Raw genomic sequence first — 19477 nt, 5'->3', positions numbered from 1 at the left:
TGTGTAAAGAGAAGGGAAAAAACCCAGTTATGGCATTTTAATATAATATGATTTGATGCTTGACTCCTACTTTATTCCTGTTTTCTTCTTTTTATCAATTTTTAATTTTACTTTCCTTTTATCTTCTATAAGCCACTGGCCATGTACAATATCAGTCTGGGATATTGTTACTTCCTTACAGAAAGACTTTTTATTACCTTTTGCAGAGTATTCTTAATTACACCACGTGAAACTTCTGAAATTTCACTGTTGGAGTCCCTGTGGATTGTATTTCTGCAGCTCTAGCTATCTTTGTCCTTTATTGAACAGAATGCCTCTGATGTACTATATAGTCTTTCAGAAGTTTCATTTATCCCAGGAATGGTATCTTTCTTAGTATGTGCTATAATTCTGTAATATCCATTTATCTATCCCTCCCTCCTTCCCTTCTCCACACTTCCTCACCGTTCCTCCCCTTTCCCTCATCTGGTGTCTGATTAAGAGATGAAGTTACATTAAAACCCTTGTACAACTTATTGGGTGACATGATAAAACCTATTTTTGAACAATTCACATTAAACAAGAAAACCTATAAAAATTATCATAGTGATATTTTACTAGGATTATTTTTTTCCTTTAGTTTTTTTCTGACTATCATTATGTGATTCAGTGAGTGAGATATTTTAATAAATTTGTGCAGTTAAAAGTAATCTTAAAGTCATCTATTCCATCTTCCTCTCTCCAATTGATGAGTACCTAGTGCAAGTCAGAGAAGTTTTTCCAAGGATAAGTGAGACATACTGATTATGGCAATTACTGTTTATTCCAATTATGACATGGACACTTACCTACAAACACTCACTTAACAACAATCAATCAGGTTTTAAAAATCTAGTATAGAAAATGAATTCTATTTTAACACTAATATGTGTTTCCTCTGTTATTGACAAGTGTACAAAGCTTATGTTGGGTTAACATTTTATCATGATGTCTAGTATTTGAAAACAAATTTTTTTTCACATATATTTAGTCATTTCAGCCTAAAATATATATATAATTTCATTTTATTTCATTAAAAATGAAGTGCATAATCCCACTCCTGGGCATATATCTGGAGAAAACTATAATTCGAAAAGATACATGCACCCCAATGTTCATAGTAGCACTATTTGCAGTAGCCAAGACATAGAAACAACTTAAATGTCCATCGATAGATGAATGGATAAAGAAGATGTGGTATACAATGGAAAGATATACAATGGAATACTACTCAGCCATAAAAAGAATGAAATAATGCCATTTGCAGCAACATGGATGGACCTAGAGATTATCATACTAAGTGAGATAAGTCAGAAAGAGAAAGACAGATACTATATGATATCACTTATATGTGGAATCTAAAATATGACACAAATGAACTTATCTACAAAACAGAAACAGGCTCACAGACATAGAGAACAGACTTGTGGTTGCCAAGGGGGGTGGTAGAAGAGGGACTGGGAGTTTGGGGTTAGTAGATGCAAACTATTACACTTAGAACGGATAAATAACAAGGTCCTACTGTATAGCACAGGGAACTATATTTAATATCCTGTGATAAACCATATCAGAAAATAATATGAAAAAGAATGTATATATATATATATATATATGTATAACTGAATCAGTTTGTGGTACAGTAGAAATTAACACAACATTGTAAATCAACTACACTTCAATAAAACAAAATATTTTAAAAATGCAGTGTACAATGTCTTTACCACATTAAAAAAAATCATAGAACTAGCAGAACTTCAGTAGCATGATCATCTTATAATTTTGACCCTCATTATCTAACATCTTACTCATGTTGCAAGATACTCTTTGGACGGGCAGTATTTTCTAACAGTCATGTTTTAGGCATAATCACATTAAATAACTGATGTGATGGTCTGCGTACTATTTTTCAGAATAATTTGTCTTTGCATTTCCCACCTAGTTTCTTGTCTTTTATTTCTTTCCTACTACTTTAAGTATTTTAAAAATATTTTTCCCATGTTTAATTTTAGTAAAATTAAAATAAGTCCAGTAATTATAGATTATAGTTCCTTTTCCTTCATAGTCATGTAATATTTTTCTAGGAAGAAATGAAAATTTAATCTGAGTGCTCCTTTTTATTTTTGAGTTGAGTCCCAGAGGGAACAAAAGAAAGAGGGAATGTTTTTGCATTTGCCCCCATATAACGGATGAGAGTAAGGCATAAGTATTCCATTTTTACTTCATTACTCTATAATTTCAAAGTATAAATATCAATTCAAACTGAGACTGTGACTCTTCTAGAATATCTCAAAAATTAAGACATTTCAAAGTTCTTGTCCATATTTCTTTTTCTCAGATTGTGTTCTGGGTTGAAATAGTATAAAATGACATTTATGACATGGACTTCTCATAATAAATCACTTTGTCCTTGTACTTCTTTCACAGTCACTTATTGATATTACCATCAGTATCTCAGAAATAACACCAATTCTGCTCAAAAATTTAAAATTTCACAATAAAGACAGCTCTTCTCTTAATTTCTTTTTTAATCTAAAATTTAAATATGGTCTGGTATGGATTGGAATACAGTTATTTCTAGTAATCATGCTCTTTTCATATTTTAGTATGACTACTTAGGTCAAAGATATGCATCTTACCCTGGATGGGCCATTTAATTATATGCCCTCTCCTAGAGAATACATCTTTGATATTAACAGATTGGACTTGAGAGTTAAGAGAGTATTGGTTACAAGAGTGCGAACTCCTCATGACAGTTGGGAAAAACAACTCCATAAACAACTCCGAGCCAGCGTACTACTAATAAAAGGATAGCAGTTGCTGATGGAAGCCCCACATATACATGAACAAGAATAAAGAAAAGCTTGAGACATTTTAGTCAAATCACTGAAAAGATCTTTGCAACTACTGAGAAACATTGCTTCCATTTCTCTTTTCCCACAATCTTCAGGAAGTGTGTTCAGTTTCAAGCCCTGTAGATTAAATTCTCTGAAGAACAACCAGAACTAAATTACAGGTCTATGTTATTTAGAACCTAGCATGTCTTAAATTGAAGCTAATATGAAACTTTCAGATAATTTAAGATTAACTGCCCCCACTCAAACTTTACATTTGTCCTGCCTAAGTATATAAATAGTTTGAAAATAATACCAGTGGTTCTAGCCAGTACCAGGTCAAAAGACTAAATATTAGTTTGGAGAAATAAGGTAATACCTCTAGAAATATGTGCTTATCATTAAAATTGGAATGTTGAACCTGAAAATCAGTATTAAAATTCTATGGCTGCAAGCAGCTTATTAAACTCTAGGAGGCAATTTGTAGGACTGTCTAACATTTAAGTCCCATATGTAGAACTAGTCTTTCCAAAAGAGTTAGCAAGCACACTAATATACTCTTTCTTATATGATGTATTTTACAATTTCAAAGCACTCTGTACACCTCATAACTGAACCAAAGGTATCCTTAACTTACAGTAAGTTTTCTGAGTTTTAAGACCCTGTATGCTATGTACCCATTGGCTTTAAATATGTCTACTTAAATATGTATATTGAAATAATAATGCCTCTTTAACTTCAGAATCCCTGCACTTTAAATAACAGTATCTTCAGATAGTAGAAAAATATAAAATATCAATTAATATCACACAATCCCCAAAGCCTTGGCTAAGGTTAATTCTGTTGTTTTTGGTGGTAATTGGTTAATATTCTTGCCAAAGCTCTCCTTCAGGAAATATGTACTATTCAGTAGATTGCTATAAAATTCAAATTGAAAATTAAAATTATTATTTTTTTATAAATTTCTAGGACAGAATGCTCTTCTAACATTATTCTCTTTTCTGAGCATTATTGTATTAATGCTTACATTCCAGTGTGAGAATAATTTAGTGCATAGAAAAAGAAACTGACCTTTGTGTATTTTATTTTACTTATTGTCAGATATAGTCACAGATTTTGGCTACCTATTAAAACCTTGGCTAAAATACTATAAATGAAAATTATTATTAAAGCTATCTATTAAAGTCATAATAATTATACAGCAAAACTTGAAACCTTCTCTCTTTATATAATATACCACATGTTGCATATGAAAAGTCAGATTTTAATATATAGTGTTCAACTCACAAGCTGATTTAAAATACATTTGCAGTTTTGAAAAGACCTATTCTAGAATGGTAGATCTGATCAGAACCTAAAATATCATGAACCCCTTGCCTTACTGCTGTTCTTTAAGGCAGCAGATTAAAATCTTGCCACAATCAAGAAACTGGCAAAAAGCTTCCATCCTGTACATAGTGCTCTTTCTCTCTCATTTTTTACTTAAAAAAAAAAAAAAAACAGGAAAATGCATCAGATTTGTGTAAATGAGGATATTCCAAGAGGGTGGCCAGTTTTGCTTTATGATCTTATGAAGGAAATTTGTGACCTGCCATATATATATATATGTGTATATATGTATATATCCCAAACCAGTAACAGGACTTTGTTTATATTGCAAATCAATATTATTTTTTCTTTAAAATTTTTAAATTAAAATCAAATTCAGTGTAAAATTGAATGTAGAACTCATTTCCAGACATTTATATCTGACTCTCATTTTACTTCTTTTAATTAATAAAGAATTTTTATTTAAGACAGCCGTAGGTTTTATCAAGATTTATAGTGAAGGTAAATTACATTAAGGATAGAATCAGTTTCCAAGTGACCTAAAGTTGCTTGTTTTTTTCTATGTATTAATTTAACAAGAGATACAAATGGCAATTTTCCTGTGATGACATTTAACTAATGTTAAAACATCTCAACCATAGGAAGAAGGGAAAAAAAACAGTTATTTTCAAATTTTTCAGATTTAGCCTATAAAAGCCCTTACTCTTGGAGAATATCCATTTTAAAAAGGTGAATCAAGAATTTGATACCATATTTTATTTTCTGTGTTTTAATATTTACATCACATTTTATGATATTAATCTGAGTTTTTTTCTTAACCGTTGTCTTCCTTTACTATCCAGCTGTAGCAAATAAAGTAACATAAAATGTATATATTTTTCTAAGAGAGCACTTACTGTGCAATACCAGCAGTGGTAAATGTCAGAGTACTTGGGAATCTGCCGAAATGCTGACCTTGAGAATAAACTAGAATTTTTCTGTCTAATTTTCCCCATAACCAAGTTCTTTATCTCTATGTACTTTGCTTACTATGTTGCAATAAAAAATACTTAGAATTATCCATATGATTTATACTTCAAATAGTAATACATTAAGTAGATGTACAAGCTTATATACAACGCAGTATGGCTCACCTATCTGTGTCCTTCTCTCATTTCTACATCTCCATGACACACTACCACTTATTTCCAGGCATTTTTATCCAATAATTTGTCATATTATTAATCATAAAACCATATATCCCTTTAAAAATATATCCATACTTTAAAAATACATACCTTGTGTATTCTACTTTCTTTTAAAAATGTATATTATCGGCACTTCCCTGGTGACACAGTGGTTAAGAATCTGCCTGCCAATGCAGGGGACATGGGTTCGATCCCTGGTCCGGGAAGATCCCACATGCCGCAGAGCAACTAAGCCCGTGTGCCACAACTACTGAGCCTGTGCTCTAGAGCCCGCGAGCCACAGCTACTGAGCCCGTGTGCCACAACTACTGAAGCCCATGTGCCTACAGCCTGTGCTCCACAACAAGAGAAGCCACTGCAATGAGAAGCCTGCTCACCACAACGAAGAGTAGCCCCCACTCGCCGCATCTATAGAAAGCCTGCACACGGCAATGAAGACCCAACACAGCCAAAAATAAATAAATAAATAAATTTGTTTTAAAAAATGTATATTATCATCCAGGTATAAAACCAACATTTTAGTAGTACATTTTCTAGGGAAATTAAAGTCAAAAACCATGAAATTATCTTTTTAAGTTTCTGTCATGTATAACACGATATTTCCCCAACAAAGAAAAATAAATATTGTAAGCACTTTTATATAGAAGTTCCTAATTTTTTACCAAGTATTTTTCATTAAGATATTTTGAGAAAAGTTTGTATTTTGGCTGATAAATCAAAGAACACCATTAGAACGTATCTGCTTTTTATACTTCTGAAATTATATAAACAGTTTAATTCATCAGGATATAATGAAAATTTATCCAACTGGGTATTTCAAAATCCCATCGTCTTAAAGGAAAATAACTAAAATCAAAACAAAGTCAAAAAGCACCTAAAATTTATAACAGATATGAATAATATTATCATGAAATACTTCTAATTGAAGCAGTGAAGTGTAAAGAAAACTAATAGCTGTTCGTTCCCTCTCTCTAACTTCTACCCCACCAGGGATACAACCTGCAATCGGGTGTACCGCCTACCTCTAAGCTTTGCATTGATTGCAAATGTCACTTGCTTTGATTAAACCTTCTCCCTAAGTGGCAGTGGATAGGAATTATTTTGAAAAGCCTAGAAAAGTTTCTGTGTATTCCTTTCGAGTTTGCTACAGTACTTGAGAAGTGGAAATGTTTATTCCTTTCGAAAAATATAAGAAAAGATAGCACTTTAGGAGGAAATATCTGCAGCCCTTTAGTGCGTGGCAATCACTTGAAAAGATTCCTCTATGGATTACCCATTAATATTTCTCATGCTGCAATTATAGGTGCAGGGAAGATTGCAACCAAGTTTACACAATGTGGATTTCTCAAAAGAAAATTAAGTTTAGCATATGAAATCAATAACAAGTGCTACACCATCAACATAGAGAAATTTGTTGCATTTCTACACACTAATAGCAAACTATCAGAAAGAGAAATTAAGAAAACAATAACACTTACAATTGCATCAAAAAGAATAAAATATCTAGGAATAAGCTTAACCAAGGAGGTGAAACACCCATGCACTGAAAACAATGAGACAGTGATGAAAGAAATTGAAGAAGACACAAATAAATGGAAAGATGTTTTGTGTTCATGGATTGGAAGAATTAATATTGTTAAAATGCTCATAGTACCTAAAGCGATCTATAGATTCAATGCAATTCCTATCAAAATTCTAATAGCATTTTTCACAGAAATAGAACAAATAATTATAAAATTTGTATGGAACCATATAAAAACACCGAATAGCCAAACCAATCTTGAGAAAGAAAAACCAAGCTGAAGGCAGCATGTGTCCTGATTTCAAACTATATTACAGAGCTATAGTAATTAAAACAGTATGGTATTGGCATAAAAACAAATGCATTTATCAATGGAACAGAATAGAACCCAGAAAAGAACCCACACATATATGCTCAAGAAATTTACAACAAAGGAGCCAAGAATATACAATGGAGAAAGGACAGTCTCTTCAATAAATGGTGTTGGGAAAACTGGACAGCTACATATAAAAGAATGAACCTGGACCACTATCTTACAACTCTCAATACTTCAGAACATGCTCTTGTGTGTGAGAATAGTATCAATTATTGTCGATTTTATAAAATCACTCTTTATATGGATAGATTAGATTAAATCAAACTCTTCTAGTGGTTTCATAATGTGTTTGTTGTGAAAAATTTAGATGTAGCTGAAGTTTATTTATGTAAGTTGTGGAATGAGACTCCAGTATTATTTTCTAGATGTTTTCCTGTTATATCTACTTCCATTTATTGAGTAACCCATCTTTTCCAACACTAACTTAAAATGTTACAGTTATCATATTCTAAGTTCTCCAATGTGTTTGAGGCTCAGTCACCTTTCTACTCTGTTTTATCTGTCTGTTCATGCATTATCACCATACTGGTTAAATTAATGAAGCTTTATATGTACTTTAATATCTGATAGGGCAACTCTTCACCTCTATTTACTCTTTTTTTCCCAGAATTTTCTCAGTGATTCTTGTTTATTTTTACATATAAAAATTCATAAAATCATTTTGTTTAGTTAAAAATGAGTTTTTGTTTATGGAATTAGATTATATTTATTAATTTTGAGAGAATTGGAAAATACATATTCAGAGAAACATAGAATGGGTTGATGAATGGATAAACAAATGGCATTCTTTTATGTTACTCTTAGACAATTTAATGTAATGACTGGGAACAGAGACTCTTATTCAGTGTGCCAAGTTCAAATGCTGGCTCTGGCACATACCTTGGGGAATATAACCTATCTGAGCCTCAGAGAGGTTACAATCCCTATAAGCTGAAATGAAAATAATAATAATGCATATACTATGTGGTTGTATAGGGATTAAATGAGGCAATACGTGTTAAGTACTTCAAAAAGTGCCTGGCACATAGAACTGTTCTCAGTAAATGGTACCTGTTACTTTAGGCACTTTACTGTGAATATATATGCCAGTACTGTGAAGATAAGAAAGCATCATGTGGTAGAAAAGTAAAGAGGTATAAAACTGGCCATTTATCTTTTTAAACATAATATTGACCTACATTTTACAGTGAGTCACAGTTTCTAAATAACTTTCACATGAATATTATTTAATTCTCACAGTATCTATGTGATTTTTTCTTGTTTTACATAAAAATGAAATTGAATCTCAAACTCACAAAATTAATAAGTGGCAGAACTTGGACTTGAATCCTGGACAAAAGTTTTTAGAGTTGAGTTCTTTTAGAGAACTGGCTCAAAGGACGAGGTTTCAGAATGATACTTTACTTCTGAGTATTTATATTATACAAGTTGTATTCTCATACATAGACTGTACTAATCTTCACAATATCCCCAGGAGGTAAGCCTGGTGGAAACTATTTTCTTCCATTTTTAACAAATCAGGAAACTCAAGCTCTTTTACCTTGCTTAAGTAGTTCTTAATGTAGACTTAAATAGTCTTAACTAGACTGTTTGAATAATTGAAATTTCACTTATCTCAACAACAATATATCATTTAATATCCATTTACAATTCTTCAGTTTATAATTAAACCTCATTTAAAAATAAGTTCAAGTACTGTTAGAGTATACAAAAAAATAAAGGAGGAAAGAATAAGGTACTTTAAAATTAGGTTAAATTAAAATGATGATTGGTAATGTCCCTAAGAAATGTGGGGCATTTTATCACAGGTAAATTCCCAAATCTGTTGTAGACTACTGAACAAGAGAAGTGCTGTACTCACTATTGTCTCCTCAGTGCCTAGCATAATGATTTCTGGATGGATGGATGGTGAATTAATAAATGATTGAAAGAATAAAGTTTTGTGAATCAGCTGCATTCTCATTTTATACATAAGAAAATGCAGTCATGTGATGTGACTTGCTAAAGGTCAAAAATCTTTAAACGGAGAACTAGTTCTGGAAATTAGGCTTCCTGAGTTCCAACCTGATACTCTGCCCCTAGACCCAGCACACAGAGGAAAGATTTTAGTCTGAATCTTCAGGACAAAGTTCATGTCTTCAGGATTATATTATATCCTCAGGACCAAAAATGAGGTCTACTTATCTATTGCTGAATAAATGAAACTGTTCTTGAAAGTTTTCCATATTTTGTTAAATAAAAATATTTCTTAGCCCTGCCACTAGTAAAATAATATAGGACTCTCCCCATTATAGATTATTGATATAGTATTCCAGTAAACAAAAAATTCATGTTAGTAAAAAGAATTTACACCATGCATATACTTTTGTTTTTACAAGGGTTTTCTATATAAGTTTGCTAGACGTTAACACATGTATTTTGTGATCAATAAATGGGTGCTAATTATTGGTGATAATGATTATATTAATTTTAAAACAAAATGTATTGGAGTATAGCTGCTTTACAATGTTGTGTTAGTTTCTGCTGTACAGCAAAGTGAATCAGTTATATATACACATATATCCACTCTTTTTCAGATTCCCTTCCCATTTAGGTCACCACAGAGCACTGAGCAGAGTTCCCTGTGCTATACAGTAGGTTATCATTACAGTAGGTTGTCCATTTTATATATAGTAGTGTACATGTCAATCCCAATCTCGCAATTCATCCCACTCCCCCCATCCCCCTTGGTAACCATAAGTTTGATTTCTACATCTGTGACTCTATTTCTGCTTTGCAAATAAGTTCATCTGTACCATTTTTTTGGATTCCACATATAAGCCACATTATGTGATATTTATCTTTCTCTTTCTGACTTACTTCACTCTGTATGACAATCTCTAGGTCAATCCACGTCACTGCAAATGGCATTATTTCATTCCTTTTTATGGCTGAGTAATATTCCATCATATATATGTACCACATCTTCTTTATCCATTCCTCTGTTGATGGACATTTAGGTTGTTCCATATCATGGCTATTGTAAATAGTGCTGCAATAAACATTGGGGTGCATGTATCTTTTTGAATTATGGTTTTCTCTGGGTATATGCCCAGGAATGGGATTGCTGGGTCATATGGTAGTTCTATTTTTAGTTTTTTGAGGAAACTCCATACTATTCTCCATAGTGGCAGTACCAATTTACATTCCCACCAACAGTGCAAGAGGGTTCCCTTTTCTCCACACCCTCTCCATCATTCATTATTTGTAGATTTTTTGATGAAGGCCATTCTGACCAGTGTGAGGTGATACCTCATCATAGTTGTGATTTGTATTTCTCTAGTAATGAGTGATCTTGAGCATCTTTTCATGTTTTTTGACCAACTGTATGTCTTCTTTGGAGAAATGTTTATTTAGATTTTCTGCCCATTGTTTGATTGGGTTGTTTGTTTTTGTGATATTGAGCTGCATGAGCTGTTTGTACATTTTGGAGATTAATCCCTTGTCGGTTGCTTCATTTGCAAATATTTTCTCCCATTCTGAGGGTTGTCTTTTCATCTTGTTTATGGTTTCCTGTGCTGTGTAAAAATTTGAAGTTTAATTAGGCCCCATATTTTATTTTTGTTTTTAGTTTCATTACTCTAGGAGGTGGATCAAAAAAGATCTTGCTGTGATTTATGTCAAAGAGTGTTCTGGCTATGTTTTCCTCTAAGCGTTTTACAGTATCCAGCCTTTCATTTAGGTCTTTAATCCATTCTGAGTTTATTTTTGCATATGGTGTTAGGGAGTGTTCTAATTTAATTCTTTTGCACATAGCTGTCCTGTTTTCCCAGCACCACTTATTGAAGAGACTGTCTTTTCTCGATTGTATATTCTTGCCTCCTTTGTCATGGATTAGGTGCTCATAGGTGCGTGGGTTTATCTCTGGACTTTCTATCCTGTTCCATTGATCTATATTTCTGTTTTTGTGCCAGTATCATACTGTTTTAATTACTGTAGCTTTGTAGTGTAGTCTGAAGTCAGGGAGCCTGATTCCTCCAGCTCCATTCCTCTGTTTCACGATTGCTTTGGCTATTCAGGGTCTTTTTTGTTTCCAAACAAATTGTAAAATTTTTTGTTCTAATTCTGTGAAAAATGCCATTGGTAATTTGACACAGATTGTGTGGAATCTGTAGATTGCTTTGGGTAATATAGTCATTTTCACATTATTGATTCTTCCAAGCCAAGAACATGATATATCTCTCCATCTGTTTGTATCATCTTTGATTTCTTTCATCAGTATCTAATAGTTTTCTGAGTACAGCTCTTTTGCCTCCTTAGGTAGGTTTATTCCTAGGTATTTTATTCTTATTGATATGATGGTAAATGGGATTGTTTCCTTAATTTCTCTTTCTGATCTTTTGTTTTTAGTATATAGTAATGCAAGAGCTTTCTGTGTATAAATTTTGTATCCTGCAACTTTACCAAATTCCTTGATGAGCTATAGTATTTTTCTGGTAGCATCTTTAAGATTTTCTATGTATAGTATCATGTCATCTGCAAACAGTGACAGTTTTAGTTCTTATTTTCCAGTTTGGATTCCTTTTATTTCTTTCTCTTCTCTGATAGCCATGGCTAGGACTTCCAAAACTATGCCAAATAAAAGTGGTGAGTGGACATCCTTGTCTTGTTCCAGATCTTAGAGGAAATGCTTTCAGCTTTTCACCATTGGGTATGATGTTAGCTGTAGGGTTGTCACATATGGCCTTTATTATGTTGATGTAGGTTCCCTTTAAGCACACTTTCTGGAGAGTTTTAATCATAAATCGGTGTTGAAAGTTGTCAAAAGCTTTTTTCTGCATCTATTAAGATGATTATATGGTTTTTATTCTTCAGTTTGTTAATGTGGTGTATCACATTGATTGATTTGCGTATATTGAAGAATCCTTGCATCCCTGGGATAAATCCCACTTGATCGTGGTGTATGATCCTTTAAATGTGTTGTTGGATTCTGTTTGCTAGTATTTTGTTGAGGATTTTTGCATCTATGTTCATCCATGATATCGGCCTGTTCTTTTCTTTTTTTGTGATATCTTTGTCTGGTTTTGGTATCAGGGTGATGGTGGCCTTGTAGAATGAGCTTGGGAGTGTTCCTGCCTCTGCAATATTTGGAAGAGTTTCAGAAGGGTAGGTATTAACTCTTCTCTAAATGTTTGATAGAATTTGCCTGTGGAGCCATCTGGTTCTGGGCTTTTCTTTGTTGGACGTTTTAAAATCACACTTTCAATTTGAGTACTTGTGACTGGTCTGTTCATATTTTCTATTTCTTTCTGTTTCAGTCTTGGAAGGTTGTTCCTTTCTAGGAATTTGTCCATTTCTCCTAGGTTGTCCATTTATCGGTGTATTGTTGCTTGTAGTTGTCCCTTATGATCTTTGTATTTCTGTGGTATCCACTGTAATTTCCCCTTCTTCATTTCTAATTTTATTGATTTGAGACCACTCCCTTTTTTTCTTGATGAGTCTGGCTAAAGATTTATCAATTTTGTTTATCTTCTCAAAGAACCAGCTTTTAGTTTCATTGATCTTTGCTACTGTTTTCTTTGTCTCTATTTCATTTATTTCTGCTCTGATCTTTATGATTTCTTTCCTTCTACTAACTTTGGGTTCTGTCTGTTCTTCTTTCTCTAGTAGCTTTAGGTATAAGGTTAGGTCCTTTATTTGAGATTTTTCTTGTTTCTTAAGGTAAGATTGTATTGCTATAAACTTCCCTCTTAGAACTGTTTTTGCTGTGTCACAAAGATCTAGGATCAATGTTTTCATTGTCATTTGTCTCTAGGTGTTTTTTGATTTCCTCTTTGATTTCTTCAGTGACCCATCGGTTATTTAATAACATATTGGTTAGCCTCCATGTGTTTGTGTTTTTTATAGATTGTTTCCTGTAACTGAGTTCTAACCTCATAGCATTGTGGTCAGACAAGGTGCTTGATATGATTTTAATTTTCTTAAATTTATCAAGGCTGGATCTGTGACCCAAGATGTGATCTATCCTGGAGAATGTTCCATGTGCACTTGAGAAGAAAGTGTATTCTGCTGCTTTCAAATGAAATGCCCTGTAAATATCAATTAAGTCTATTTGGTCTAATGTGTCATTTAAGGCTGTGTTTCCTTATTAATTTTCTGTCTGGATGATCTGTCCATTGGTGTAAGTGGGGTGTTTAAGTCCCCCACTATTATTGTGTTACTGTTGATTTCCCCTTTTACGGCTGTTAGCATTTGCCTTATATATTGAGGTGCTCCTATGCTGCATACATAAATATTTAAAATTTCATATCTTCTTCTTGGATTGATCCCTTGATCATTACGTAGTGACCTTCCTTGCCTCTTGTAACAGTCTTTATTTTAAAGTCTATTTTGTCTGATATGAATATTGCTACTCCGGTTTTCTTTTGATTTCCATTTGCATGGAATATCTTTTTCCATCCCTTCATTTTCAGTCTGTATGTACCCCTAGGTCTGAATTGGGTTTCTTGTAGACAGCCTATATAGGGCCTTGTTTTTGTATCCATTCAGTCAGTCTAAGTCTCTTGGTTTGAGCATTTAATCCATTTACATTTAAGGTAATTATTGATATGTAGTTCTATTGCCAATTTCTTAATTGTTTTGGGTTTGTTTTTGTAGGTGTTTTTTCTTCCTTTCCTCTTTTGTTCTCTTCGCTTGTGATCTGATGACCATCTTTAGTCTTGTGCTTGGGTTGCTTTTTCTTTTTTGTGTGTGTATCTATTGTAGTTTTTTGGTTTGTGTTTTCCATGAGGTTTTGATAAAGCAGTCTATATATATACAAGGTTGTTTTAAGTTGCTGGTCTCTTCGTTTCAAATGCAATTCCCATTTCCTGCATTTGTACACTTCTCTTCTCACTGTTGCTGATTTTAACATTATATTTTTTATGGATGATTTCCTACCTTTACTGTATGTTTGCCTTTACCATTTAGCTTTCCCATTTGTGATTTTCTTGTTTCTAGTTGTGGTCTCTTTGAGGTTTTTTTTCCCTGCCTAGAGAACTTCCTTTAGCATTTGTTGTAGGGCTGGTTTGGTGGTGCTGAATTCTCTTAGCTTTTGCTTGTCTGTAAAGCTTTTGATTTCTCCATTGAATCTGAATGAGAGCCTTGCTGTGTATAGTATTCTCGGTTGTATGTTTTTCCCTTTCATTACTTTAAACATATCATGACACTCCCTCCTGGCCTGCAGAGTTTGTGCTGAAAAGTAATCTGATAACCTTATGGGGATTCCCTTGTATGTGATTTGTTGCTTTCCCTTGTTGTTTTTAATATTTTTTCTTTGCATTTAATTTTTGTTAGTTTGATGAATATGTGTCTCGGCATGTTCCTTCTTGGGTTTATCCTGTATGGGACTCTCTGTGCTTCCTGGACTTGGGTGACTACTTCCTTTCCCACATTAGGGAAGTTTTCGACTATAATCTCTTCAAATATTTTCCCATGCCCTTTCTCTTTCTCTTCTTCTTCTGGCACCACTGTAATTCAAATGTTCTTGTGTTTGATGTTGTCGCAGAGGTCTCTGAGACTGTCCTCACTTCTTTTCATTCGTTTTTCTGTATTCTGTTCCATGGCAGTGATTTCCACCATTTTGTCTTCCAGATCACTTATCCATTCTTCTGCCTCAGTTATTCTGCTACTGATTCCTTCTAGAGTATTTTTCATTTCAGTTATTGTATTGTTCATCTCCGTTTGTCTCTTCTTTAGTTTTTCTAGGTCTTCATTAAACATTTGTTGCATCTTCTCAATCCATGCCTCCATTCTTTTTCTGAGATCTTGGATCATCTTTACTATCATTATTCTGAATTCTTTTTCAGGTCGATTGCCTATCCCTTCTTCATTTAGTTGTTCTGTAGGTTTTTATCTTGCTCCTTCATCTGCAACTGATTTCTCTGTCATCTCATTTTGTCTAACTTATTGTGTTTATGGTCTCCTTTCCACAGCCTGCAGGATCACAGTTCCTCTTGCTTCTGGTTTCTGCCCCCTGGTGGGTGAGCTGGATATTGAGCTGGGCCTCCCCTTTGCTCTGTGGTTGTCACTGCCCTGTCAGGGGTATGGTGTGCTCCCTAGTTGTTGAAGTATAGGCCCTGAGATATGTTTCTTAGCTGTGTTTCTGATCTGCGATGCAAGGTAGGCAGGATTGAAGTACTCCCACTGGGAGAGAATCCTCTGAGTATTCCTCCTCTGGGGTTGTTCACCTGTGAGTGTGCTCTGTTGTGTCCCCTTTCATGCATTGTGCAGGCTCATAAAGTACACTGTTGTTGGCACTGCTGTCAGTCCCACCTTAACCTTGGGTATGCCGGCAGATGGTCCTGGTGACTCACAGGTGTTGTTTTCACCAGGCCACCGGTGCAGATCTACTGAGGTCAGGTTCCAGGACTGCACTAGTCATGCACCTGGACCTGCTGTGGGAGCTATTGAAGCAGCTCAGACTCTGGCCTGGCATAACCCCTGCATGTACATACCCACAAAGCCCACAGCTGCTAAAGCCAGACCTGTCTCAGCTGCAGGAACACTTGTTGTCTATTCAGATGTTCCACAGGCATTGAATTTAGGAAGTCACCAGTGGAGGTGTAACTCTGCGGTTTGCATAGCCATGAAGAGAGATTCTAGCTCTTCTTCCTTAGTTGCACAGCCCCTCCATGCATATACTTCTCATTGTAAAATTCCAAATTCCCTTAACATCAAACTATGCTGAAAAAAAAATGCCTCCTTTCTTTCATAGAGGAAAATAACACTTCAGTGTTTTGCAAAACTAACTTTATCAACATCAAATATAAACTGCCTGATCAAGAAAATAATTAATAGAGAGGTTAAGTTAAGAGAATGATGGATAGCAGGGAGTATGCTCTTAGGCTTAAGTGGTGCATATCTCCAAAACAGATTTACTAGCCCAGCAAATATTTCCACGAGCCTCCCATTCTACCCCAGGCCCTCAGCTGGTAACATCAGCTAAAAATATTTTTCCTAAAAACAAAAATCCTTTCTAAAATGCAAAGAATACATGAATAATCTCTTTCTTGACAGCTAGGACACAGGGGTTGATACAGTCAAGGGCTTCCTGGCACCGAGGAGGATTTCTGCTCTGCTATAAAGATGCAAGTTTCCTGGCAAGTGAGACAGCTCTTTAATTAGGGTAGTGCTCCTCTCCACTTCATTCTAATAGGCTTAACCTTAAACAGAAAGAAAACCGAGGAAACTGTTTTTCTGTTTGTTCAACTTGAACATTTTACTCCCTTATCTCATCCCCAGTTGGCTGTTTGCTTTTGAGAGCCCTTCTATTTCCCCTTTCTCCTTTACTCCTCTTTCTTCATTCCTGCCTTAGAGGAGACAGTTCCTTTTGAAATTATTTTGCCATTCCATCTTTACATAATCTTCGCAACAAGGGGCAGTGCAGTCCTTAAAAGTGCCTAGAATGACACCTGTCTGCCCCACACATAGTGCTCTATAAGTATTTCTGACTCTTGATTTTGTACAATAGCTAGTTCCCGATAACCTACTGTTTTCATTTACCACTATTCATATGACCCAGATTTTAAGTAACTTCGTATATATCACTTTTTTTCATTTTCATGTATCCTGAATGACAGGCGTAAATTTTACTGAGGATTTTGTACATTAGCCCAAAGAGAGAATTTGCCTCCCAGAACATAAAACTCTTTTGGCATTTCTTTACAAGTCAGCTCCCAGGCAATTGTATGTGTCTCTCTCTCCCTCTTCATCTCCTTCCCCTTTCCTTCTCTCTCTTCACCTTTCCTTCTTGCAGCCTCTCCTTGATCTATTTCTCTGCCTCAGAAAGCCTATTCACCCATTATTTTTCAAGACAAATCCAGCGCAGTTCCCATAATCCAAACTGTAGCACAGACCCTATGATTCAAATAATTCCAAACTTGCAATCCCTATCTACATCCGTTACCCTTCTCAGCAAACACAATATTCTCCATAGACCCAATTTCACTCTCCTTCAAGTCAGGAGAGGATTATAAATAGAAAACTAATGTTGTTGTTGTTGTTATTGTTGTTTCTGTCACACACCAGGTTGCACATGAACCCTTTATGCATGTGATTCTAATTACTTGCTCCAAGTCTTTTCAGATGTCTTTCTGCTACTGTTTTCATTTTTATTTCACTTCTGAAAAGACTTCAGAGAGACCTTCACCTCTACTACTTTGCTTAAGTAGTAGATCCCCCAAAGGACTATGATTCTCTGTACTTATATGTGCTTCACACGGTGTATTTCCAAACTTATGGATTTTTCAAATTATTTGTATTTCTCCCAAACCTGTTTTTAACCTGTTTTTATTTGGAAATATTTAGATCAGTGAAATAATATACTGTAAATAGTTCTTACCTTTGGACTCTCAGATATGAGCGTCAGATTATTTCTGCCTAATTATTTCATCATTCTCCAACATGATCTGAAATGAAAATTATATAAAGTCTCTGAAATAGAAATTCCTAAAGCCTTTTGCCACAGCCACCTAAGCCCAGATGAAAAGAATGATTTTTACTGACACCTTAAAGGAACATATACATGCCTCACATATTAAATCTGTAAAGGAAAAAAGCATCCTAAAAGAACTGAAAACAATGGACAGAATAGTAGTTGCAAAACCAAGGGAATAGGAACTCCAGTAATAATTAGAATAAACAACAGGTCCTTCAAATGCTACCCATGCTGATTAAAAAGCAGAAGATCAAGTATTAGATAATAGTTCCCTTCATACACAGTGCCTCAAGGAAATTGAAAACTAATGACTGGTGACAGTAAGTTTGTATGCCACAGTTAATCCAGTTTGAACAAGAGAGAGTGTTCAATTTTAGACAAGGCTTCATGTAGAACTAGAACACACTTTTTCTTTCACTTGACTGAGAATACAAGCCAGGTCTCTATCATTACAATACCTGGAACATTACAATCTAACTTCTAGACATAAGATTTCATGAGGCATCTCCTGGAACATTTCATTATCAGACCACATATTTTCACTAGGAAGTATTCAGTAGAGTGAGCACAAACTCCAGTGTTTTGAGGCAATAAATAAATCAGCTTACATTTATTTAAGGATCATCTGTAATACAATGAATGGGAGATCCTAGGCCTTACAATTCCATTTCTATTGCTCTCTTATCTTCTTCCTATAAGATATCTGAGAATTTAGGCAGCTTTGAGCAAATGATTCAAAGGTAAAGGTGTATACCCATACCTTCTTCAAGTCTCATAGCCTGAGATGGAGGCATAGTTCAGGGACATTTTGCTGTAATGATCTCATTTCTTAATGTATATAAGGCACATCAATGGCTACTCTGTTATATTCTGTGATAACAAGCCAAAAAATTTTGTTATAAGCAAAAGGGACTATTTTCCACACAGGAATTTATTAATGTTATTTTAAAATTTTAGACAAAAGTCACAGAATCTCTGTCTTTGGGTGATTTAACAGCACAGATCAGATTCTCATTTCTCTGAAATGGATCAGTTTTTTCATCCAACTAAAGTACCAAGTTATACTAGTTGAGTGGGAAAAAGCTTATAGCTTTATTTATATTAACTTTAAGTAGTAGGAGAGAGAATTAATCTATTCATTTTGAATCCTTTATCCAAGAAAATTGTAGGTATACTCCAATTTGAGAGCAGGTAGATCTAGCAAATGACCTCACAACATTCCCATCGGTCATGTTTCCCTACAATTCATTTTGATTAAAACTTTAATATGCACTTCATTTTATTTTTGTAAGTGTGATTCCTTAAAGCTGATGAATATCATTCCCCAGTCACGTTGATACTGGTCTCTTCCAGGTCTGATTGTTCCTTGCAACTGAGCTCCACGTCTTCACAACAACACAGCTCTTCTGCAGTATTATATTTGGATTCACTTCAATGCGGGGGTGGGGGTTCAAGTGGCCACAGACTGCTGACGAGGCTCACTGTCTGCACACGTCATCCAGCTACTGCTATCTTCCTCTGATCACTGTCTTCTTATGTTTTTCATCAATACATTACCTGTGTTCTAGATGCTTGGCGCCTCCTTCTCAAGAGTAGTCATCTCTCAATTAAACCATCTCTCTTCTGAACCATGACCTCTTTCACTTCACTATTATTCTCTTCCAAAATGTAAGCACACTCACATCTCTTCCATCTTGTGTTGTTTACATTTGCTTTCTCCTCTTGTTTACCAATCTTTTGCTCCTCTTGTTAATGCTT

At 34.5% G+C, this 19477-nt stretch overlaps 1 protein-coding gene and 1 long non-coding RNA gene across 2 annotated transcripts in view; one reads left to right on the top strand and one right to left on the bottom strand.

The window, feature by feature from the left end:
- TACR3 (tachykinin receptor 3) overlaps nt 1–19477 on the top strand; it is an 88823-nt gene that overhangs the window by 45711 nt on the left and 23635 nt on the right. The gene's annotated exons all lie outside the window — the stretch shown is intronic.
- The window catches only part of LOC309627298, a 293684-nt gene continuing 274217 nt past the window's right edge, over nt 11–19477 (bottom strand). Inside the window, exon 4 of the long non-coding RNA XR_014243659.1 lies at nt 11–17690. This is a non-coding gene — a long non-coding RNA (uncharacterized lncRNA). The remainder of the gene's footprint in view (nt 17691–19477) is intronic.

Source organism: Balaenoptera borealis (genome assembly GCF_965194805.1).
Source record: "Balaenoptera borealis genome assembly, chromosome: 4".
NCBI lineage: Eukaryota > Metazoa > Chordata > Mammalia > Artiodactyla > Balaenopteridae > Balaenoptera > Balaenoptera borealis.
The sequence above is the reverse complement of the archived record's forward strand: the minus strand, read 5'-3'. Positions and strand labels throughout refer to the sequence as shown.